The 26,292-nt window shown below is 38.8% G+C and overlaps 1 protein-coding gene and 1 non-coding gene across 20 annotated transcripts in view; one reads left to right on the forward strand and one right to left on the reverse strand.

Annotated features, from left to right (window-relative positions):
* Usp54 (ubiquitin specific peptidase 54) overlaps positions 1-26,292 on the reverse strand; it is a 113,463-nt gene that overhangs the window by 78,507 nt on the left and 8,664 nt on the right. For 3 of the 19 annotated variants that reach the window (XM_074079133.1, XM_074079132.1, XM_074079134.1), the window contains exon 1: positions 2,530-2,801. The exons of 4 other annotated variants lie outside the window; for them this stretch is intronic. The gene's annotated coding sequence lies outside the window, so the exon portion shown is untranslated. Of the gene's footprint in view, positions 1-2,529; positions 2,825-21,381; positions 21,412-26,292 lie in introns of those variants that run through there. 12 more of the 19 variants (XM_074079124.1, XM_074079126.1, XM_074079121.1 and 9 more) reach the window with 10 other exon arrangements.
* LOC141425104 (U2 spliceosomal RNA) lies at positions 1,239-1,428 on the forward strand. Its single transcript, XR_012450209.1, has one exon. It is a non-coding gene; the product is annotated as a U2 spliceosomal RNA (small nuclear RNA).

The following is a 26,292-nucleotide window of genomic DNA, read 5'->3' on the forward strand; positions in this document are numbered from 1 at the left end:
TTATCTCTCCCTCCCAGGAACTTTATTAATCAGTAATTAATCAGTGTATCAGTACTTTATTAGAATAAAGTATAAAAAGTTACACTGAATTACACTTAACAGATACTCAATAAAAATGAATAAATAAATTTTAAATAAATAAAATTAAGAACTAAATCTTACTGGGCACTGGTGGCTCACACCTATAATCTAGCTACTCAAGAGGCAGAGATCAAGAGGATCTTGGTTCAAAGTCAGCCTGGGCAAACAGTTCCGGAAACCCTATCTCAAAAATACCCAACACAAAACAAGGTTGGTGGAGTGGCTCAAGTGGTAGAGTGCCTACATAGCCTAGCAAACATGAGGCCCTGAGTTCAAAGCCCAGCACCGTTAAAAAAAAAAAAAAAACCAAAAACAAAAAAAAAAACAAATTTTGGGAAACAATTTAGAGATAACTCAGTAAAAGTCTAACAATCAGCAATTTAGCTCTTCCTTGAATCTCCCACCTAAATCATATCATATACTCCTAAATCATACCTTTTGTTTTCAAAAAGGCTATGGAAGAAAGATACACTCAACTTTTTTTTTTCTTGATGGTGCTGGGGTTTGAACTCAGGGCCTCATGATTGCTAGGCAGGTGCTCTACCATTTAAGCCACTCGGCCAGCCCAACTATTGTTTCTTAACCATACTGCCAACAGCAGCACACTTACCACTTCTTAAAAGGAGTTTTAAAAGTCATTTATTAGGCCATGGGTAAATGATAACCATGAGTTTCATAAAGTTGCCCTATATAACCCTCTAACTCAAATAACTTAGAACCAAATATTTTTTTCCTCTTAATTCTTTAAATCACTAAGGAATGCTTTATTTAGTTGATTGCAGCTATGAATTATTTTTAAATTATTCTAAATACACAGTACTCAGATAGTTTAGCACAAACAACAATGAAAATATGATAGCTCTATCAAGAGGAAAAGAGGAGAGAAAACCAATGACAGCACCAGCTTGACTCACTTCTGCTGGGAGAACACTGGTACTGAATGGCACAAGCAACTCCAATGTGAGAGAGCAAGCACATGACTGGGGAAGGTGACAGGATTCCAAAGAAAGAAAGGGATCTAAAATACACTGCTCAGTGGGAGGAGTAAGGGAAGGGACTGGAGATATGAGCAGGGATCCACTGAAATCTATTCTAAAGGCTTTTAGAATTCTCAAATGAAAACACCAAGTTTTGAGCCAGTTCAAAACTTAACTCTAATGGGCTCTCAGCCTTTGGGCTAAGATCAATTGTAGCATTTATTCTTACCAGTTTAATATGTTATACACTTCTATCCGACGACAATATATTACATTAATTTTTAGAGTAGGGAATTGGAATAAGAATTTGCTTTGTCCACTCCATACACTGACCTGGTATTGCTGTGCCCCCTGGAATGGCATGCACACACCCCACCCAAAAAAAAAAAAGACTAGCTCTACCACATACAATTGACTGACCTTCAGCACATTACTTAGTCTCTCTGGCTCTTTCAGGTGTAAAATTCTAATAATAGTAGCTGCCACTTAAATGAGCATCACCACTGGACACACCATATATCTTTCATTCTCACAATTAACCGGCTCAGTAGGAACCATTTTCCTCATTTTTCAGGAAGAAAAAAAATAGTTCTTTCTACATATGACTGTTCCCCAGAGGTTAACACTACCTACCTAGCACAGAAGTAATGGGAATTAGAAGTAAATGCATAGTATTTAGCATAGGATCTAGCACTTGTCTCACAGTAGGATCTCAAGAAATCATTATTATTTAAGTACAATCTCCACTTGATAGGTGAGTCAACTGAACAACAATAAAATCCCACAAAAAAGTTTCCCCCCATATTATTAGTAGTACTTCTGTAGAACCCGTGATATTTGACTAAATCTGAACACCAAATAACAAATACTTTACTTTAAAGAGGGTTACAGACCTTACACCTCAGGGAACAAGTGCTAATGAATAAATTCAACATCCCAAAAACAATCACCAGAAGCAAGAATCTGTAGACCACTTCCCAGAACTGACAACATATTGCCAAAATCTTAATGAATTTTCAAAAACATTCTGCTGACAGGAAAAAACTAATTCTGGAAGAAATGCTACTTTCCAGTTTGGCCACAAAATAAAATGTTCATTATTATTTTTGCCAATCATGTTAATACTGAAAAATAAGTAGAAAGAAATATAACCTCTTCACAAATAACCTTCAGTTTAAAGGAAATTTAAAATATGAAACCTACAACTTGTGCCTTTAATTCTAACAAGTTCAAGAAAATTTATGAAACTGTTAAAAACAGAAAAAAATCAAATTTCCAAAATTCAAAAACTGAAAGAGGAAAGAGCAGAAACAACCTTTAGTCAGCATGAGCTTCCTCAAAGTTGAATCCTAAAAATCTCAATTTCAAAGTGTAAACTGTTGCTGTGGAAAGAAACAATTCACAAAAATTCACCAATTTGTGCATCCCTCCATCCACCCAGTGCTTATAGATACACAACTACCATACTTACCAAACAGCATACTCAACCTCCAGAAAAAGACCTCAGGCAATCACAAAGACATCTGTGGAGCAAGTGACACAGGAATGGGAGGGAAGGATTTGGAGGGAGGAGACAAGGCAACTAGCAACAATGAGAAACTATTCATGTAAACCACAAAGGCTTCCCACAAAAAGGATATCAGGGAGAAGACAATTTTTGCCAACTACTCAACACTGACAATTCATTATAAAGCTAAAAAAAGTGTATCCTCCAGTTAAATGCAAACAAAGTAAACTGAAGAAACTAACCAAAACTAACTTGAAAGGACATATGACAAACTTTACTACAGGCTTAAGAAAAACAATTATGAGGCTGTTTCCTCCTAGGACATTCCTAATAACAAAGGTCATCAAACAATAAGGTTTGCAGGGTAGCAGCGGCTTCCAAAGGGCTAGTCCTAAAAAAAAAAAAAAAAGTCTTTGCACTGCAGTTAAAAGGAATGTAGTGCTTTAGAGAATAAATAAAACAGTTATTATTTGAATCCTTAACTCAAAATTCCAGGACTATCTGGACTTCAATCACTTTAATAAGCAAAACTCCTGCAACTGTTTTAAACATTAAAATGGGCCACAATATTAAATAAATCACATATTATGTAACTATGTAAATGAAAATTGTTATATCAACTGAGCTGTAGGAACCACTAGCCAGTTTTTAAGCACTTGGTATCTAAAAGTTCTCAACCACAAAGATGAGGACAATGAAAGATTTCCAACCCTTTCTCCAAGTTATATCACCAAGAACAAATAGAAGGCTGAGTCCCACCCCTAAACATGTGATCAATGAGCCAGAACTCACATTTGCAGGCAGGGCACAAAGAATCAAAAGACCAACACACACTCTTATGTATTACTCTGGTGATAAAACAGCTTTATTGAAAGGAGTTGTTTTATAAGCATAATGATGAAAAACTCATCAGCAGAATCTTGCCAAATATGAAGGTCTGTTGTATTTCCTCAGGTTGAAAGAAAACAGAGTTGATTAGAAAAAGATTTAATTAAGATTTATTGGGAAAATTAAACAGCCATGGACAATATCCAAACTAATTAAGCTCTTACATTTTAACAATATGCTTGTCCTTTGGCGACAAGAAAAGTGCCAAAATTGGGAAAAGAAAGAAAGGGGGGAGGAGAGAAGGGGAGAGAGAGGGAGGAAGGCAGGCAGACTGGCAGGCTTTTCTTGCTATCTATTAGCACTCTAACTCAGGTCTCTTAGTGCCAGGTGACAGAGGGGATGGTAGTGCCATCTCAAAAGTATAAAACAAAAGATTTCTACTAATCAGGGCTAAATGCAAAGAAAGATGTACAAATGTCAAAGTCAAGCTCTCCGATCAAGTCATTAAAGACACAGTATAAAACTGGGGGTGTGAGGAGCCTAGCACGTAAGAGGCTCTGAGATCAAAACCCAACACCAAAATTAAAATAACTAAAACAAAACATTTAAAACATTTTTAAATCTCAGCAGAAAGAGAAGAGGATATCTCTACTTTCTCAAAGCTTCAGTGTCTCTGAGGCAGACTAGTAGGGAAAGTTCGGGACTCATATGCATATGAAGCTAGCCCATATGGCTCAGGGATGGCCCAGACTACCCTCACCTGGCCGGGAAGCACACATGTCCCACTCATTGATTATTGGATGGGAATCACCTGGTTCTGCCCTTCCCATAGATTAGCATAAATTTTAAAAGCACCTAGAGAAAAGAAACCTGCTCTCTTTGCCTCCAGATTCCATCTAGGCCCTAGCATTCTCTCTTTTGTATTTCTCTTCACTAATTTTTAATAAACTCCCTTTACACCCACATGTCCTGCCATAGATTCTTCCACTCAGGACAAAGAATTTGGAAGTCTTCTGATCACAGACTGCACCGGTGCCATTAAACATCTCTACTACTGCAGTGTGAATTGCCTAATGGGTTTATTATTTTTCTTTCAGTCTTTTTGTTCTTTGTTTTTGCTATCCATAAAACCAACACCCTCTGCTTGGCTCAACTGAACTCTATTTTATGGAATGAAGTGTTACCTGATTTTAGAATCATAAATGAAGTTTATTAAGATCCTTAAACCAGCCAGGCACCAGTGGCTCACACCTATAAGCCTAGCTACTCAGAAGGTAGAGATCAGGAGGATCGTGGTTCGAAGCCAGGGCTGGGAAATAGTTTGAGAGACCCTATCTCGAAAAAACCCTTCACAAAAAAGGGCTGGTGGACTGGCTCAAATGTAGGCCCTGAGTTTAAGCCCCAGTACCACAAAAAAAAAAAAAATCTTTAAACCAGGCTGGCAGAGTGACTCAAATGGTAATGTCTGCCCAGCAAATATGAGGCCCTGAGTTCAAGCTCTGGGCTGGCAGAGTGGCTCGAGTAGTAAGAGTGCTTGCCTAGCAAGTATGAGGCCTTGAGTTCAAATCCCAGTACCACCAAAGAAGAAAGAAAAGAATTAGATATTCCTTTACAACTGAATTCAAGCTCTAATACCACAAAGGGAGGGAGCCAAGGAGGGAAGAAGGGAGGGGAATGGGGGGGAGGAAAGAAGGAAGGAGAGAGATACCTGACCACCACTACCTAAGCCAGGTAGATCAAGGTCAACATCAACAATGACAAATCATACTGATAATACGTACCCTTGGTATCACACGATGAGACTAGCAATTTACCTTAGTAACCTTCTCCCTAAAGCCCATAACCCCAGTCTAATCATCAGAAAAATTCCAACAGGAAGTCAAACTGTAAAATATCTAACCACTACTCCTCAAAAGTCTCAAGGTTGAGCCGGGCACTGGTGGCTCACACATGTAATCCTAGCTACTCAGGAGGCAGCAATCAGGAGGATCGAGGTTCAAAGCCAGCATGGGCAAAATAGTTCACAAGACTCTATCTCGAAAAAAAACATCACAAAAAGGGGCTGGTGGAGTGGGTTAAGGTATAGGGCCTGCGTTCAAACCCCAGCACTGCAAAAAAAAAAAAAAAAGTCAAGGCTGGCTAATGGTGTGGCTCAAGTGGTAGAGCACTTGCCCAACAGGCTCGAGGGCCTGACTTCAAACTCCAGTGCTGCCAAAAAACAAAACAAAGTGTCACGGTTATAAAAAAACAAGGAAAGCTTGAAAAACTGCTATAGCTCAGAGGAACTGAAGGAGATATAACACCTAAATATAATGTGGGATTCTATACAGGATTCTGAAAGAGGAATGGTAAGAACTGAGGAAATATGAATAAACAATGATCTTTGGTTAATGACATATCAGCAGGATACTGGTGGCTCACATCTGTAATACTAGCTATTTGGGAGGCTGAGATCAAGAGGATCAAGGCTGAAGGCCAATTCAGACAAACAGTTCTCAAGACCTCATCTTCAAATTAACCAGAACAAAAGGAACTGGAGGTGTTGCTCACCCAGTAGAGTGCCTGTTTTGCAAATGTGAAGCTCAGAATTCAAACCCCAGTCACATCAAAAAAAACAGGGCTGGATAGTGGCTCAAATGGTAGAGTAACCGCCTAACAAGTGTGAGGCCTTGAATTCAAACCCCACTAACACACACACACAAATCAATTAATTAAATAAATATATAAAAATAAAACAAGGAAATGAAAATCAAACCACAATGAGAATCAAACACATAAGTAAGACTAAATAAAAAACAAAGACAGATAATAAAGTATTGGCAAGGATATGGAAAAATCCTTCATAAGCTAGTGTAAAGCAGCACAGTTACTTTGGAAAATAGTCTGGCAGATCCTCAAAAGATTAAATGCAGAGTTACCACATAATCCAGTAATTCTACTCCTGGGTATACACTTAAGAGAAATTAAAATGTATGTTCACTCAAAAATCTGTCATGAATATCAATAACAGCATTATTCATAAAAGCCCAAAACAGAAAACAACTCGAATGTCCATCAACCAACCAATGGATAAATAAAATGTAGTATATTAATACAATAAATATTATTCAGCCATTGTATATGGGGATTATATGCTACAATAATGAACCTTGAAAACATTATGATAAGTGAAAGGAGCCAGTCACAAAGACTACCCATTGTATGACTCCATTTATATGAAAGGTCCAGAATAAGCAAATACATATACACAGAAAGCACATTACTGGTTATCTAGTGCTGAAATTGTTCTAAAAGCTATCGTGGTGGTGGCTTGCTCAATGCTCTGAGTATATTATAAACCATTAAACTATACACTTTAAATGGAAGAACTGTACAGTATGTGAATTATATCTCAATAAAGCTGGCTTTTTTTTTTTAATCAGAGTTTCCCTTTTTGCAAAACAAGGACAATCTGTTTCATGTCTGTCGTTTAAATTAGGTTCCCATAAACAATAGCACCTGTCATAAACTGGATGGCATCAAATACATGACAAACAACTGGGTATGTGGTAAACAAGTTCTGTGTGTATACATTCAGATTATGAACATGTAACAAGGGCTATAGGAATATGGCTCAATTAGAGTGCTTGCCTAGCAAGCATGAGGCCCTGAGTTCAAGCTCTAATCCTGTCAAAAAAGAAGAAAATCAGGCTGTCTGTGCATTTTTACTCTTTTAACATTGTCATTTGCATCAGGACAGAATGTAATCAACATTTCCTTAGCCAAGAAGTCAACATCAATACTATTTGTTATCCATATGTCCAGCTGAAAATCCACTGAAACGATACAGCAGCAAAAATCAGACTGTTTCTTGTGAGAGGTAGAAAACCAGAACAGATGAACAAGGCAGAATGAAGTGATGCATCATGGACACACTTTTTGGTAAGCAATTACAAACATTTCCCCCACATGTCAGTAGAAATAGTTTCTCTTGCTTATTGGGCATATTTCTGTACAATACTCACTTAGAAGCCAAATTAAAACCATCTGACCATACCTAGAGTGGCAGAAAACAAAGAGCTAAATAACTGCTAAAGTGTAGCATAGTGACTCACCCCTATAATCCCAGCATTCCCAGTATTTGAGAGGCTAAGGCAGAAGAATGTTGAGTTTGAGGCCAACCTGGGATATACAGAAAGACCCTGTCAAAAGAAAAGAGGTAGGGCGGGATGGGGCAGGGCAAATAGTTCTCAAGACCCCATCTTCAAAATAACCAGAGAAAAATGGACTGAAGGTATGGTTCAAGCAGTAGAGCGCCTGCTTTATAAGCATGAAGCCCTGAGTTCAAACCCAGTCCCAACAACAAAAAAATTACAGTTACAAGGAACTGTACATAACTTTGTACCTCTAGCTAATAAACTTTCCTGTAGATATATACAGGTTAACAATTCTAAAATCGTAACACAGGGCTGGGAATGTAGCTCAGTGGTAGAGTGCTTACCAAGCATGTACAAGACCCTGAGTTTGATCCCTAGCACCACAAAAAATAAAACCATGATACATGTCAATGTATAAGTGAGTAAATGTACAAATAAATACATGGGCAAATGTAATGGAGTATCCTGGTTAGGATCCTGGAACAGAATCCCTGCTTTAGCCAGGGCACCTGTGGCTCATGCCTGTAATCCGAGCTACCTACTTGGGAGGCTGAGATAGTGAGGATCAATGGCTGAAGTCAGCCAGGGCAAATAGTTCATGATACCCTATCTTCAAAATAGCCAGAGCAAAATGGACTGGAGGCATGTCTTCTCTGTGCATAAAAAATAGTGGGTACTCACTAAAAATGTAACAACATTCCATTATGATTTATAAAGATATTCTGAATATCTTTGTCATGATCTGGTCTAGTTCCTAAGAAACTATTTCACTGAAATATATCTTTATGGAGTATAATATACACTAGAAGTTATTTGCATGTGATATTTCTTTTGGGTGTAATTTTGTTCCATGTGTATGTGAATTTTTTGTTGTTGTTGTTGCTGGTACTGGAATTTTGAACTCAGGACCTTACTTGAGTCATTCTGCCAGCCCTGCATGTGAATTTTTTAAATTGTCCTACTGATTTTTATTAAGTTTCTACCTTTTTCATAAATTTAAAACACTTTTGGGCTGAAGGCATGGTTCAAGTGGTAAAGTGCCTGTCTAGCAAGCCCAAGGCCCAGAGTCCAAACCCCAGTACTTGGGGGAAAAAAAGATTTTTTCTCTTAGAAGTCTGGTAGCTGTTGATAAATTTTGTGAATGTGTGTATGATACTGGGCTTTGAACTCAGGCCCCTGATGAATTATTTTAAAAAGCAAATCTCAAGCAATTTTTAATTTTAAAAAGCAAAAGCTCAAATGGTAGAGTGTCTGTCAAGCAAGCAAAAGGCCCTGAGTTCAAATCCTACTACCTCAAAAAAAAAAAGCAAAATCTCCTTTTAATTCTTTGGTAAATCTGATGTCTATCCATGAATTCTTCTAAAAAATAAAAGTATTTAAAGAAGAATAAATGAGCATAAATGAAGAAGAAGGAATGAGATTGAGACAGGAAACTGGCAGAAAACAAGCTATTATACTTTTTGTGGTAAGTGATGAGCAACTACACTTAAAGAAAAATAGAGAGCTACAGGCAAACCGATAAAGAAGAGCAGATAGCAAGATTGTGACAAATCTGACCAAGTACTATCCTTGAGCCTCATTGTATCTTCATTGTAGTATTAGCACAGTAAGATCTCCACCCAGGTGGGGAACAGTACAGGCACATGTTGAGCCATGTAGAAAGTGGCCCATGTGTATTGAAAGTTTCCTGAGGCAGGACAGACTAGGGAAAAGTGGCATGAGAAGCAGAAACCAGGAATTCAGAAATAAACACTGAATTAATGCATAACCTGATTAGAAGTGCACAAACACTATTTTCTTTAAGAGTTACACTTCTTCACTAAGCAATAATAAGCAGTAAGAAACAATGACACCCCCCTCCTCCATACATTTGTTCTTGTTTCAGGCTATGCTCTAAGGAACAAACATGCAAACCTTCAGGGAAACTGCCTGGTCTACTCCCTCCTTTGATTTGAAGGATGATCATTAAAAGTCACAAGATGGGGGCAATGTAAATAATGTATAATATAAGACTAATCAGAATTGTCACTATGAATCTCCCCCCTGTATAAAAAAAATCCTAATAAAAAGAGTTTTAGAATAAAAAGTAAATAAAAGTCACAAGAAGCAGAAGTCTATGTTACAAAGACCGAAAATTAACCAACTTCTCAGACTTAATGTCTCTGGGCTGAACTGATCAGAATACTATAGCAACAGGAATAACTAGAATGTACCAAGTACCTAGAACAAAAAGAGCACTTAGCTAAAGGAACGCTTACACTAATCCCCCCGTTCTGTTTTACCTAGTATAAGTACCCTTAATGTTAAAACACTGAACCCGCACCTATGTCTGGGGTATATAAACTAATAAACTTTGCTGGTCTCTACCTCAATATGTCCTAAAATTCTGTTCTACAATAATGTCACAAAACTGGTACTCTCCCTCAGGCATCTCCTTGCCCACTGTGGTTCCAGTGACATTCCCTTTCCCATGATAAGCACAAATATTCAAACCCTACCCCATAAAATGCAAGGTACATCACTGTCACTGCTCTGCCTATGGAGTAGCCTGTGGCACTTTTTTTTTTCTATGATAAACTTTTACTTTACAATTAATCCATGTCTGATTTCTGTCCTACAGGAGATGGACCTACCCATTGGGTAGATAAAAAGGAGACTACTGATTCTGCTTGATCTTAAAATAATTATAGAAGAATTCTATAATGAATTTCCCATCTAACTCATGAGTTGTATCTTAAATATTTAAATTTATTAAATGTCTACTAAAAGCAGAGGTAAATAATAGAAATACGAAGATGACTAAAGTCGTAAGATCTTCAAACTGTTCACTGTCTAATGAAAAAAAAAAAAGAAAAACTGTAATAGAGACACAAACCAAGTACCTTGGAGTTTGTAAAGTCATCCAAAGAAAGTAATGTCTGAATTGGGTTTTATCACTGTTGTATAATAAGAATTTGAGCCAGGCATGAGTGGCTTGTGCCTATAATCCTAGCTACCCAGAAGGCAGAGATCAGTAGGATCAAGGTTTGAAGCCAACCAGGCAAACAGTTCACAAGACCCTATCTCAAAAGAACCCATCATAAAAAATGGGCTGATGGAGTGGCTCAAGGTGAAGGCCCTGAGTTTAAATCCCAGTACTGCAAAAAAAAAAAGAATTTGACTTGTCTTTGTCCCTGATTCCTAGGAGACAGTCTCTACAACTTTGGGATTTTCCAAGTGATATGAGTTTGTTATTCATGGTGAGCCCCCACTTAGTTTATACTAATCAAATGACTCATAATACTCCCCTAAATAGTTTCAAGATTGGACTGTCCATGGTAGAAATGAGGCAGGATAGACAGAATGAGGCAATAGAGAAATTAGAATAAAAAATATTAAAAATATCAGATTCATAAATTAAGACAACCAGGAAGTAAAGCTTCTTTGCTTCTGCCTCCTATGTGTCAAACAGGAGGTGGTCCTCTTTTTTTTTTTAATTTCTCCCTACTCCTTGCTAAACTTCTACTTGTGAGCTTCCTTTTTTTTTTTCTTTTTTTGTGAAACCCCTAATAATGTTTTTCTTTTTTTTAGAACTTGGGGCTTCCCACTTGCTAGGCAGGCACTCTACCACTTGAACCACTCCACCAGCTCCCGAGGTAAGGCTTTTTGTCAAGGATTTCAAGTTCTTGTGATTTGAGTGGAATTGGGAAGATGAACTGAGAATTTCTACCCCCTTCTTTCTTTTTGAGGAATCCTCTGCATCCCTTTCTCCAGTGACTGAGAGTCATATAATATAAACCTGACGTCTTGGGAGCAGAGAGTGCTGGAGACTGAGTTTGATTTTCATGTGGCCAATGATTCAATTAATCATGCCTATATGATGAAGCCCCAATAAAACCTTTAAACATTGAGGTTTGGTGAACTTCCCAGACTAGCGATATACCATGTATGCCAGGAGGGTGACACATCCTGAAGATGGAGCCCATGAATGGGCTAACTCACTCTTAAGCACTAGCTTCTGTTAACCGAAGTTGATGAACGGGTTAACTCCTAGCACTACCAAATCTGTTTTTCCACCGTTTCTGTTTTACCTTATTTCTTTATGCCTCATTCCCAAAATAATTAACCAATAAAGTCAGCTTTGCCTGACTAATAATAGGGGAAAACATCAATGAACACCACCATAAAGAACACACAAATAAATCCACCTACTTTTGTTCTAATCTATAATCTTTTGTTAGGTTTATAGGAACCAGGTCTTCTCCCATCACTCTCTCTCTCAGATACTGGCTTAATTAGGTAGCAGTGGAACTGGACCGTTCATGGTTACAAGAATGGAGAACCCTCTGAGATTTCACTCTATTCATCTCTCCCTTCTGTTAGTTCATATCCGTATCCTTTTGCTAAAATAAAACTGAAATCAATAGGTATAATACTTTACTGAGTTCTTTGAGTTGTTTTAGCAAATTATGAAACTTGAAGGGGTCACAGGAACCCCTGAATTTGTAGCATCTCAGTCAGAGAAGTACAGAAGGCTTGGGGACTCTCAAACTTGCTGCTAGTAGTACCTAAAGTAAGGACAGTCTTGTAAGTGACCCTATCCTTGTAAAATCTGAGCTAACACTGGGTAGCATAATATCTGCAGTGCAAGCACCCAAGAGGAATGAGTTTATAAAAAATTAATTTACAAGATGATTCATTGTAAAAGTACATCACGTATCTATAAATGAAACATGACTAAACCATGAAAAAGTTGTTATAGGTAAATATATATTGACATGGAAATACAATCACTATACCACTCCCCACCTCAGAGTGCTAGGGATCAAACCCAGGGCCTTGCACATGCTAGGCAAATGCTTTACCACTGAACTACATGCCAGCCCTAATTACCATACTTTTTTACTATTATTTAATTATTTTGCAGAACTGGGGTTTGAATTCAGGGACTCACACTTGCTAGGCAAGCACTCTTACCACTTGAGCCACTCTCCCAGATGTGTTTTTTCAAGACAGGATCTTGCAAACTATTTGTCCAGGGATGGCTTCAAATATCTATCCTCCTGATCTCTGCCTCCTAAAGTAGCTAGGACTGCAGGTGTGAACCACCAGTGCCTGGATGCTTTTAGATATTTTTTTGAATAAGGTCTTCCATTTACATCCCAGTCAATATGAACTGTAATCCTCATATTTATGCTTCCCACCATAGCTGGAATGACAGGAATGAACCACCACACCCAGCTCTTCTTGGTTGAGATGGGGTCTTGCAAACTTTTTGTCCTGGCTGGCTGGCCTTAAACTGAAATCCTCCTGATCTCTGCCTCCCAAGTATCTAGGGATTACAAGCATGAACCATTTTGCCTGACTCACCATACTTTTTATCTCCAGCTCTAGCCTCTCCCCGAGGCCCAGACATATATATATATCCAACTTTTAATTCATTAAGGTCAAAAGATAAGAAATCAAAAAACAACAATCAGTAGATTTTCTTTTTCTTTTTTTTTTTTTTTTGGTGGGACTGAGGTTTGAACTCAGGGCCTCACACTTGCTAGGCAGACATTCTACCACTTGAGCTACTCAGCTAGCCCTTTTTTGCATTGGGTATTTTTGAGATAGGGTCTCAAGAACTATTTGCCTGGGCAGGCTTTCAACGACCATCCTCCTGATCTCTGCTTCCTGAGTGACTAGGATTATAGGCCACCAGCACCCTGGCAGTAGGTTTTCTAATATAGGAAATTACTGAGAAATAAATCAAGAAAGTAATCCCATTCACAATTAACTATAAAAAAAATAAGTAAAATATCTTTGAATAAATTTAACCAGGGAAGTAAATGTTCTGTACAATGAAAATAGTACTGATGAAAGAAATTCAAGAGAACACACACTGAGGGCTATCTGGCTGTGATATCTGTCACCACACTGATAGCCAGGGTTGATTCAGCTGATCTGACTGGGTAGGCGGGTGTCCCTTTCCTCCCTTACTGCTCCATGTGCGTCCATCCCGAAGCTGCCCGCTGGGTCAAAGAGGACGACCATCCCCGATAGAGGGAGGACCATTCTTCAGTCAAGGATATACAAGTAGCTGCGCTCCCCTGCTAGAACCTCTAAACAAGCTCTCAAGAGAACACACACAAAATAAGACAAAAAAAAAAGGGAAAGACATCCCATGTTCATGGATTGGAAGCATTAATATTATTAAACGACTCATAATGTCCAAAGTGATCTGCAGATTCAATGACATTGAAATACCAATGACATTCTTCACAGAGCTAGAAAAACCAATCACAAAATGCATATGGGACCAGAAAAATCTGAAATAGCCAAAGCAATAAGAACAAAAAAGCTAACTCTATTAAAATAACCAAGGACTGGGGTGTGGGTCAAGTGGTAGCACACTTGCCTAGCAAATAAGAAACCCTGAGATCAAGCCCCAGTACTGCAAAAATAAATAATGAGACCAAGCCATGCACCAGTGGCCCACACCTATAATCCAAACTCCTTTGGAGGCAGAGATGGGGAAAATCCAGTTTCAAGGCCAGCTTTGGCAAAAAAAAGTTATTGAGACCCCCATCTCAACCAAAAAAAGCTGGGCATGGGCAGGAGGTATGGCTTAAGTGGTAGAGTAGTGACTGCCTAGCAAGCACAAACCTCTGAGTTCAAACCCCAGTAGCAAACAAAAAGAAAAAAAAAAAAAAAGAGGCAGGTTGCTGCTATATACACTGGTGAAAAAGTATAGAGAAACCAGAAATAAATCCACCTATATTTGAATATTTACTCCCATTTCCTGCATAGGGAAGGAAATGATTCTTCCCTTTTTCTCTTATTATACTAAAAATTTTTCCTACTACTTTCACTTGAAAAAAAAAAATCCACCTATTTAGAGTAAACTGATTTTTTTGGTGGTGCTCAAGATATCAAACCCAGGGCCTCACCACTGAGCTGCCAAACCCCAAAACCCAAGCCCTAGCTCCAACTGACTTTTTACAAAGGCAACAAGTATATACACTGGAGAAAGGAAATTCTCCTCAATAAATGGTGCTTGGAAAACGAGGTATCTATATTCGGAAGAAATATACGATATACAAATTATCAACTCAGAATGGATGAAAGAGCACAGACAAGGTGACCCAAGCCTGTAACCCCAGCATTCAGGAGGCTGAGGCAGAAGGATCATGAGTTTGAGGCCAGCTTGGGCTACAGCCAGACCCTTTCTCAAAAAAATACACACTTGGCAGGCATGGTGGTGTACATCTGCAACCCTAGCACTAAAGAGGAAGAAGTAGGAGAATTACCAGTTCAAGCCCACAACTGAGGATGCAGCTCAGTGACAGAGTGCTTGCCTAGCACACACAAGTCCCTGGATTTGATACATACACACACAGCAAGTTATGTACAGCAAAGGAAACCATCAACAGAGTGAAGAGACCTGGAGAATGGAAGAAAATAATTGAAAACTATCTGACACGGGATTCATTTTCAGAACATATGAAAAATTCAAAATCAATTTTTAATTAAAAAATAATTCAATTAAAAACTGGGTGAATGACCTAAATGTTTCTCAAAAGATATACAGACGGGCAAGTATGTGAAGAAATGCTCAACATCACTAATCATAGGGGAAATGCAAATCAAAACCATAACAAGATATTATCTCACTCCCATCAAGATGGCCAGTATCAACAAAAACAGAAGGAAGCTGGGTGTTGGTGGATCACATCTGCAATCCTAGCTACTTGGGAGGTTGAGATCAAGATTACTGTAGTTCAAGGCCAGCCTAGGCAAATAGTTCAGGAGACCCTATCTTGAAAATAACCAGAGCAAACTGGACTGGAAGTGTGGCTCAAGAAGTAGAGTGCCCCCTTTGTAAACATGAAGCTCTGAGTTCAAACCCCAGTCCCACAAAAAAAAAATATATATATATATGTATGTGTGTATATATATATATATATATATATATGTATGTAAGAACAAATACTAAATATACATATGTGCATATATATACACACACATTTATATATGGACTAATACTTCTGTGACCTGGATAAACTCCTGGTAATACAGTTGAAGGCAATTTTAGCAGATTACAAAGACAGTTTCTGCTACACTTATGCTAATCAAGATTTCCAATATTTTTCACATGAACCAACCAGCTTTTCAACATCTGGTTCTTGTTCATTTGAGATTCTGAATTTAAACATAGGGCTTATCCCTGTTAAACTTAATTTCAGTCTGAACTTAAATTATATCCTATAGATGTAATTTTCTTGTGTGTGTGTGGTACTGGGGCTTGAACTCAGAGTCTTCACCTTGAGCCACTCCACCAGCCCTTTTTTGAGAAGGGTTTTTTTGAGATAGGGTCTCGTGAACTATTTGCCTGGGCTGCTGGCTTCTAAACAGGATCCTGTTTAGATCCTGATCTCTCTACCTCCTGAGTAGCTAGGATTATAGACATGAGCCACCAGCGCCAAGCCAATTTTTTAAACTTTATTCATCGTATTAACTCCCCTGCAGCTCTGTACTACTTACACTGTTGATTAGTATGTTTTTAGATTTTTTTTTTTTTTTTTTGGCAGTACTGGCTTTGAACTTAGGGACTCATGCTTGCCAGGCAGGCACTCTACTGCTTGAGCCACTCTGCCCAGCTCTTTTTTGTGTTGAGTATTTTCAAGATAGGGTCTCCAGAAATATTTGCCCAGGACGGCTTCAAACAGTGATTCTTCTGATCTCTGCCTCCTGAGTAGCTGTTTTTAAAATTTTATACGCTATCCAAGGCCCCAATGCAATCCACAGACTTTTCTGGTGAAACTAAGATTATAAGTGGGTATATTATTCAATGATTTACACATTCACTTAACTAGTCAGCCAAACATATTTCATTACTTCTCAGCCACAAATGTATCAAGACTGTGAAACTGATAAGATTATGACTCACTACATATCTAGAACAATCCCCTGAGCTACAAACCTCGTAAGCCTAAATAGAAACAGAACAGAATCCAAATAAGACACAAAAATAATTTGTGTGGTTTCCATACTCTCTTTTCCTTAATACTCTATATCATCTGTTTAATCATTTATAATTGAATTTCCCAGGATCTAACATCAATTATACAGATCTATTCTTTTTCAACTACTTTCTATCATCTTTTTGAAATATCAAGACATTTGTCTCTCTCTAGTCTTCACGGTTTCTCAAAGATTAACAACAGTGGCTCTGAAATTATCAGTCAATTTAATTCAACATCCTAAAATCTAATTCAATTGAGCCCTAAGACTGATACTCATTTAAAAATGTTCACTCTTGTACTTGTCTAGCAGCACTATAGGGAGGGGAGAGAGGAGAAACATTCACTCATCCTCTTGGGCTACAGTTTCCAGTTTACAATTTGCTATATACTTTTAAAACTATTGTCCTTAGCCTGGCATTGGTGGCTCATGCCTGCAATTCTAACTACTTGGGAGGCTGAGATCAGGAGGATCACAGTTCAAGGCCAGTCCAGGCAAACAGTTCACAAGACTTCATTTCTAAAATAACCAGAGCAAAGTAGACTGGAGGTGTAGGTCAAACACTGCTTTCCAAGCAGGCAGCCCTGAGTTCAAACTCCAATCTCACAAAAAAAAAAAAAAAAACTATTGTCCTTTCTGCTATTAATAATCTATACAGTACTTATTTTTAACAAACCTTATAATTTCTCAAAAATCCTGTAAAATAGGCTAGACAGAAATTAATGCATCATTATCTAACTTACAGATAAGGAAACTGAAGCACAGAGAAATTAAAATTATTTGCCAAGATCAAAGAGCTGTAATGAACCAATATCTCCTATTGTAGTCTAGGGCTCTTTTTTTTTTTTTTAAAGTTTAGTTTCCTTTTTTATTTATTTATTTATTTTTTGGTGACACTGAGGTTTGAACTCAAGGCTTTGTGCTTGCAGAGCAGGTGCTCCCAAAGCAGGCACTCTACTACTTGAGCCATGCCTCCAGTTCTTAAAACTGGTATTTTGATTATGATTGACAGGTGTTAAGGAAGTTGTGGGGCAGAAAGGAAGTGGGAATATGTATAAAAAGACAAGGAGTTGAAAACCAGGCTGAGGAATACAGGGAGACCTCATCTCCTTAAAAAAGAAAGAAAAAAAGGATCAACTGGGAACAGTGGCTCATGTTACTTAGGAGGTGGAGACTGGGAGGACCATGGTTTGAGACCAGCCCAGGCAAAAAGTCAGGAAGACCCCCATATCTCAATTAATAAGCCAGGTGTGGTTGATGAATGCTTATGATCCCAGCTATAAGACAGGTCCTATAAGAGGATTGAGGTCTGAGGGCTGGCGGAGTGGCCTGAGTGACAGAACACCTCTTAGCAAGCATGAAGCCCTGAGTTCAAGACCCAGTACCACCAAAAAAAAAAAAAAAAAAAACAAGGATCGAGGTCTGAGGCCAGCACTGGGACAAAACTGTAGACACTACCTGAAAAATAACTAAAAGAGTTGGGAGCTGGTGGCTCATACCTGTAATCCTAGCTACTCAGGAGGCAGAGATCGCAGAGGAGGATCACAGTTCGAAGCCAGCCCAGGCAAACAGTTCCATGAGACCCTATCTCAAAAAACCCTTCACAAAAATAGGGCTGGTGGAGTGGCTCAAAATGCAGGCCCTGAGTTCAAGCCCCAGTACCGCAAAAAAAAGAAAAGAGAGAAATAACTAAAAGCAAAAAAGGGTTGGGGGCATGGCTCAAGTAGTAAAGTACCTACATAATAAGCTGAAGGCCCTGAGCTCAAAACCCTAATACTGCCAAAAAAAAAAAAGACAACATAATCAATGCCATAGTGACGGAAATATCTGGTAGCTTACTAATACCCTAGTTGTGATGTTGCACAATAATTTTGCAAGATGTTATCATTTAGGAAGAAATTACATAAACGGTACATCAAATTGCCCTATATTTTTTATTATAATTGTGAATCTAGAATTATCTCAAAATAAATACTTTTTTAAAAATTGATATTTATTTTCCAAGCTAATTTTACTTTTAAAAACCTTACTTAGTTCTGAGTTCTGATGGCTCACGCCTATAATCCTAGCTACTGAGGAGGCAGAGATCAGGAGGATCTCAGATCAAAGCCAGTCAGGTCAAATAAGTTTGTGAGACCCTATCTCAAAAATACCTAACACAAAAAGGGCTGGAGGAGTGGCTCAAGGCGTCGGCTCTGAGTTCAAACCCCGCTACCACAAAAAAAAAAAAAAAACCTTACTTAGAGCCAAGCAAGGAAGCAAAATCAGGAGAGGCACAGTTCAAAGCCAGCCCAAGCAAACAGTTCAAGAGATCCTATCTCAAAAATACTCAACACCAAAAAACAGGGCTGGTGGCGTGGCTCAAATGGAAGAGTGCCTGCCTAGCAAGCATGAGGCTCCGAGCTCAAACACCAGTATTACCAAAAAAAAAAAAAAAAAAAAAAGCAGGACAAAAGCTCCAAAATAATACATAAAGAACCTTGGGTCAGAGTTGGCAGAGGAGTGGCTCAAGTGGTAGAACATGCATTAGGCTTTGAGTTCAAGCTCCAGTTCCGGTACCACCCAAAAAAAAAGAAAAAGAAAGAAAAGAAACCAACCATGGAAAAAGGTCAAACGTGGTGGTACACGCCTATAATCCAAGCTACTCAGGGACTTGAAGATTGCAAATTCAAGGCCAGCTCAGGCAAAGTTATCAAGATCCTCATCTCAAAAACATAATTAAAAAAAGGAGCTCCCAAGACCCTTATTGCCCAAAGCAATGAAATTGGTCAAGACAACATAAGAATTTAATAAGCCCTAAAAAGTCACCTCAATGGACAGGGCTATAACTCAGTAGTAGAGGGCTTGCAAGGCCCTGGTTCAATCCCCCGCACCCATACCACACCCATGCACACACCCACACATACACAAAGCACTGAAAGTTACCTCAATCTCAACTTAGAGAAAAACTGAGTGTACATGTGTGTCACCTTCAACCTGATATTCAAAGCCACACTTCAAAAGATTCCCCAATATGCTTTTTTTTTTTTTTTCCTACTCACAACATACCTAAAGCCTCAACCATTTCCTGCTTCTCCAAACTGCAGGATTTGCAATTAGGAAAACATTCACTCAGCATCTAGGACAGGTCTAGTTAGAAGGATGAGCTCACTCCTTCAGATGCACACCTGATCCTCAAGAAGCTGCTCCTCCTCTAGCAACAGGTCTTTGTATGTTTAAACAACCTGTGCAACCACTTGGCCAGAGCCAAAACAAGATTTTCCCTGCACACATCTAGTGACACGGAATTGTTTCCTGCTCTAGCCACTTCACCCAGCACTAAATTGAGACAGCAGTGGTGGCAGCTATTGCTGCTATTGTGGCATCGCTAGAGAAGAACTTCAATTTCAGCTACAATAGAGGTCAGGTCCTTCACCACTCCCCTGGAAACATCACACTGTTTCAACAGCTCTACAGTCAGACTTCACCTGAATCACTGCTACTTTCAGAATTCATAACTCATTTTCCTAAACTAGGAATGTAGTCTACTCTGCCTACAAGTCTAAATTAACCAAGACAGCAGCTAAATGCACTATATTCAGTGAAAGCTAAGTGCTCCCAACTTAAGTCTACCACCTCAATTTCACCATCTCTAAGAAAATATTTAGTCTGCCATAGCTATTTATTGGTAAAACACACAACAATTCTAGACCAAAAATATGCTGACTCCATTTCATTTTCAAAATGATGTAATAGTGGTGTTAAATATCTTCAATCAGAAGGGCATGGATACCAGACAGTCATTTTCAACAAATATTTCTGTGTATTATGTACAAGTATCTCTATTAGGATGCTGAAATGGGCCTTGAACATCCTTAGCCTTTCTTCACTGGACCCCTGCAGTATTTTTCCTTTAGCCACAATAGGCTTCTAATACATTAACAGACTAAGAATTAGTTACAGAAACATCAAATTCATCAGTGGTTATCTTTTTCTTTTTCCTTTTGTTTGAGGTAGGCTCTCACTATTAGAGTTAAAGGCTGACCTTTAACTTCAATCTTCCTGCCTCAGCCTCCCTAGTGCTGGAATTACAGTCCTCTACTACCACACCACTCTTTAGTGGATGTCTTTGAGGGATAACAAGGGGCTTGCAATCAATAAAGGCATTTAGTAATCTTCAATTTACTAGATGGCAGATACAAGGACGCTTATTATATTATTCTTTTTAAAAGTCTTATATAAAATATAAAGAAAAAACAGAAACATTGAAAATGTATAGATCAAAAGACACAAAAGAATGAAAAGGCAACAAAAAGAATGAGAGAAATTTATGAAACATTTATGTTACTATCCAGAATAAAGAACTCCCACAACTCAAAAACAAAACATGATCAAAAAACGGACAAGGACTTCGAATAGACATTTCACCAATTAATACATAAAAATGGCCCAAAAGCATATGAAAAGATGCTCAAGCTTAGTAATCATTAAGGAAATGCAAATCAAAATCATAATGAGATGTATCTCACACCCACCATGACGACCAGTATCAAACAAACAAACAAACAAACAAACAAAACAAAACAGGGGCTGGCAGATTGGCTAAAGAAAAGGAGGCAGGCATTAGTGGCTCATGTTTATAATCCCAGCTAGTTGGGAGGCTGAGATCGGGAGGTTCTTGGTTTGAGGTCAGCGCAGGCAAATACTTTATGAGCCCTCATCTCTGGAATGCAGCAAAATGGACAAAAGGTGTAGCTCAAGAAGTAGAGTACCTGCATTGCAAGCATGAAGCCCTTAGTTCAAATCCCAGTCCTGCCCAAAAAAAAAAAAAAAAAAGAAAAACAAGAGGAGGCTAGGGATGTAGGTCAATCAGTTGTAGAGCACTTACCTAGCACAAGCCTGGACCTGGGTCTGATCTCTAGCACAAGAAAAAAAAAATGGTTACAGTGATAAATATTTCGAATTTTGCTACAATTAGAAAAAGAACTAATCAAAACTGGTCTTAGCTTGATCAACATTGGGTAAGAAACATACTAAATTCAAATTCAAACAATCTGCTACTTTTCTCCTGTTTCTAAAGTCAATTCAAGGGACTAAATGTGTAGCTGAAGCAGTAGAGTGCCTGCTTTGTAAAGTGTAAAGCCCTGAGTTCAAACCCTAATATCACCAAAACAAAAGCAATTCAAGGCTGGACATAGTGGCTCAATCGTGTAATCCAGATACTCAGAAGACTGAGAGGATTGTAGTTTGAGACTCCATCTGCAAAATGGACTTAAGTGTGGCTTAAATAGCAGAGCACCTGCTTTGCAAGCTTGAAGCCTTGAGTTCAAATCCCAGTCCCACCCCAAAAAAATTTACAATTGCACAACCATTAGTATCTCCATATTTTGTGGGCTAAGCACCTCACTTAACTCACTTATAATAGCCAAACAGCAGAAACAACAAAAATGTCCATTAACTGATGAATAGATAAATAAAATGTATTATAGCCATACAATGCATTATTTTGGGGGTCATAAAAAGGTATAAGGGCCGGAGGCATGGCTCAAGCAGTAGAGCACCAGCCTAGCAAGCACAAAGCCCTGATTTCAAATCCCAGTACTGCCAAAACAAAAAATTTATTAAATACTGATACATGCCACAACATGGAAGAATCTTGAAAACATTATGGTAAGCCTGATGTAGTGGTTCATGTCTATAATTCCAGCTATTCAGGAGGGAAAGGCAGAATGCCAACCCAGAGAAAGTTAACATGACCCTATCTCAAAAGCAAAATTCAGCCAGCGCCAATAGCTCACACCTGTAAGCCTCACTGTTCAGTACATTTGGAGAATAGAGGCTAAAAGCCAGCCTACTGAAAAGTTCTCAGAAGACCCCAACTCAACCAATAAAAGCTGGGTGTAGTGGTACAAACCTATAATACCAGCTACTCAGGAAGCATAAATAGAAGGATCAAGACCCTACCTCAAAAGTAATCAAGGAGCCGGGAGCCAATGGCTCATTCCTATAATCTTAGCTACTCAGAAGGCAGAGATCAGGAGGATCCAATTCAAATAGTTCACAAGACCCTATCTCAAAAAAACCATCACAATGGAACCCCAGCAGCACAGCAACTAAGAGATAGCATAGATAAATGGGACCTCATAAAACTAAAAAGCTTCTGTTCATCGAAAGAAATGGTCTCTAAACTGAAGAGAACACCCACAGAGTGGGAGAAAATATTTGCCAACTATACATCAGACAAAGGACTGATAACCAGAATATACAGGGAACTTAAAAAACTAAATTCTCCCAAAACTAATGAACCAATAAAGAAATGGGCACGTGAACTAAACAGAACTTTCTCAAAAGAAGAAATGCAAAGGGCCAGAAAACACATGAAAAAATGCTCACCATCTCTAGCAATAAAGGAAATGCAAATTAAAACCACGCTAAGATTCCACCTCACCCCTGTTAGAATAGCCATCATCAGCAACACCACCAACAACAGGTGTTGGCGAGGATGCGGGGAAAAAGGAACCCTCTTACAATGTTGGTGGGAATGTAGACTAGTACAACCACTCTGGAAAAAAATTTGGAGGCTACTTAAAAAGCTGGACATCGATCTACCATTTGATCCAGCAATACCACTCTTGGGGATATACCCAAAAGACTGTTACTCCAGAGGCACCTGCACATCCATGTTTATTGCGGCACTATTCACAATAGCCAAGTTATGGAAACAGCCAAGATGCCCCAGCACTGACGAATGGATTAAGAAAATGTGGTATCTATACACAATGGAATTTTATGCAGCCATGAAGAAGAACGAAATGTTATCATTCGCTGGTAAATGGATGGAATTGGAGAACATCATTCTGAGTGAGGTTAGCCTGGCCCAAAAAACCAAAAATCGTATGTTCTCCCTCATATGTGGACATTAGATCAAGGGCAAACACAACAAGGGGATTGGACTATGAGCACATGATAAAAGCGAGAGCACACAAGGGAGGGGTGAGGATAGGTAAGACACCTAAAAAACTAGCTAGCATTTGTTGCCCTTAACGCAGAGAAACTAAAGCAGATACCTTAAAGCAACTGAGGCCAATAGGAAAAGGGGAACAGGTACTAGAGAAAAGGTTAGATCAAAAAGAATTAACCTAGAAGGTAACACCCACGCACAGGAAATCAATGTGAGTCAATGCCCTGTATAGCTATCCTTATCTCAACCAGCAAAAACCCTTGTTCCTTCCTATTGTTGCTTATACTCTCTCTACAACAAAATTAGAAATAAGGGCAAAATAGTTTCTGCTGGGTATTGAGGGGGGGGAGAGGGAGGGGGCGGAGTGGGTGGTAAGGGAGGGGGTGGGGGCAGGGGGGAGAAATGAACCAAGCCTTGTATGCACATATGAATAATAAAAATGAAAAAAAAAAAACAATAAAAAGGGCTGAGGAAGTGGCTCAAGGTGTAAGTAAACCCTGAGTTCAAACCCTAGTACAACAACAAAAAAGCTGCAGAAAGTGTTGGAAATGTAGTTCAGTGGCAGAGTGCCTAGCATGCACACAGCTCTTGAGTTCAAATCAAAGTACTAAGAGGTATTCAGACGCCAGGCACTGGTGGCTCATGCTTATAATCCTAGCCACCCAGGTCAGGAGTGTGAGAATCAACTAAAGTCTTCTCTGTCAAAGGAGTTAATGTATAACTATCATTGTATAGATGCTAGCTAACCTCCCCAATTACTGCCCAGTGCTTTGTAAAACATTGCTTAGCCCTGCAAAGTTCTTGAGGACAAAGAAAGAGGTTTACTGCCAGATGCCCTAATCTCAAACTGCTTAATGAGTAAAATGTCAGCCCCCTTCCCCTATCTTCAGGGGACCTTGAGAAATCACTTTCTCACTGAGCTGTAAAAATGTCACTGCTTCAGAAAACTTCACCCTTACCTAAAACAATAGCTAGCCAATCGGGAAGATTGTGAACCCAAACCAGTCCATTAGGGTGAGGGACAGAGAGATAAGAAACTGAGTGGGTCTCCCCACTCAATGTGTTCCACGTATCAGACTATGGTCTGTGGCTGCATCCTTCTGCAGAAGTAAAACTTTTCTTTTTGCCTTGCTGAGCAACTCCCAAAAGTTTCTTTGATCACTATTTGGGAACAGTTCTAACAAGCAGGAATGAGGTTCAAGGCCAACTCTGGCAAACATCAAGACCCTATCTCAAAAACCCAACATATATAAAAGGGCTGATGGTGTGACTCAAGTAGTAGAGCACCACCCACCATGAGACCCTGAGTTCAAACCCTAGTACCAAAAAAAAAAAAAAAAAAAAAACTGAGCTGGAGGCATGGCTCAAATGGTAGAATGACTGTCTAGCAAGGGTGAAGCCCTGAGTTCAAACCCCAATACTGAAAAGGAAAAAAAAAGCACTTAAAAGTCTCTAATCACTATCCTAAACATATAGCCACCAAAGATTTCAGGAACAGCAGACCCTCACAGATAGATTACCCCATGATGAGATCATCTCCAAACAGGAACAATTATTTCAGGGAACCAGATTGTTCCCTCAAGCAATAAAGACTTCTTAGGGCCATCTTGCAGAACAGACATAATCATAAACCTGACCACACTTTGATCAAAACTGCTTAATTGCTAGGCACAGGTACAGCTGCAATCCTAGCTACTCAAGAGGCAGAGATCAGGAGGATTGTGGTTCGAAGTCAGCCAAATAGTTCTAAGATAATACACAACACAAAAAATAGCTAGTCCCTGAGTCCAAACCCTACGGCCACCAAAACAAAAACAGGCAATGTTGATTAAATCCTTTTTTTTTTTAATGGTACTTGGATTTGAACTCAGGGCCTATACTTTGAGCCACTCCACTTTTTGAAAGGTTTTTTTGTGAAGGGTTCTTTCAAGATAGGGTCTCTGGAACTATTTGCCTGGGCTGGCTTTGAACCTCGATCCTGCTGGTCTCTACCTCCTGAGTAGCTAGAATTATAGGATGAGCCACTGGGACCGGGCTGATTAAATACTTTTCTGCCTTTTCACCATTACTTCAGTTGGGCTTTCTTTAGGGCAAGCGGCCTGACCTGACATGTTGGAACCCCCAGAGTTGGGCTTCTGGTCTATGACCCATTCTGGTTACACCATCACTACAGAGAAAAAGAAAAGGGGAAGGGGAAGGAAAGGGGAGAGGAAAGGGAGAAGAGAGAAGAGGGGAGGGGAGGGGAGGAAAGGAAAAGGGAAAAGAAAAAGGAAAGGAAAACTGTAAAATAGGCATACAAATAATAAATGCATAGAAAAAGGACTGCAAGAAAATCCATTAAAATTACAATTTTTCTGGGTATCTTTTGCCTCTTAAATTTCTAACTATGGTAATATTTTAAGGAATGTATTCTTTTTTAAGATTATTTGAAACATATTCATATTTTAATTATAAATTAAAATATTTATAATTTTAGCCAAGCATAGTGGTATATGCCCGTAATCCCAGTGGTAGGAGGATTTCAAGTCCAAGGTAAGCCTAGTAAAAGCGAGGAAGACTCTACCTCAAAAACAAAAGAAAGAGAACCTGCCTAGCAACATGAGGCCCTGAGTTCAAGCCCCAGTGCTACAGATGAAAAGAGGGAAGGAAACTTAAAAACAACAACAAAAAAAAGAGCTGGGGGAACACAGCCTAAGTGATAGAGTTCCTGTCTAGCAAGCTAGAGACCCTGAGTTCTGAGTTCAAGGTTGAAAAAAATTATATATATATATACATACACACACACACACACATATATATATATATATATATATTTTTTTTTTTTTTTTTTTAATGGTG

Source organism: Castor canadensis, chromosome 7 (genome assembly GCF_047511655.1).
Source record: "Castor canadensis chromosome 7, mCasCan1.hap1v2, whole genome shotgun sequence".
Classification (NCBI taxonomy): Eukaryota; Metazoa; Chordata; class Mammalia; order Rodentia; family Castoridae; genus Castor; species Castor canadensis.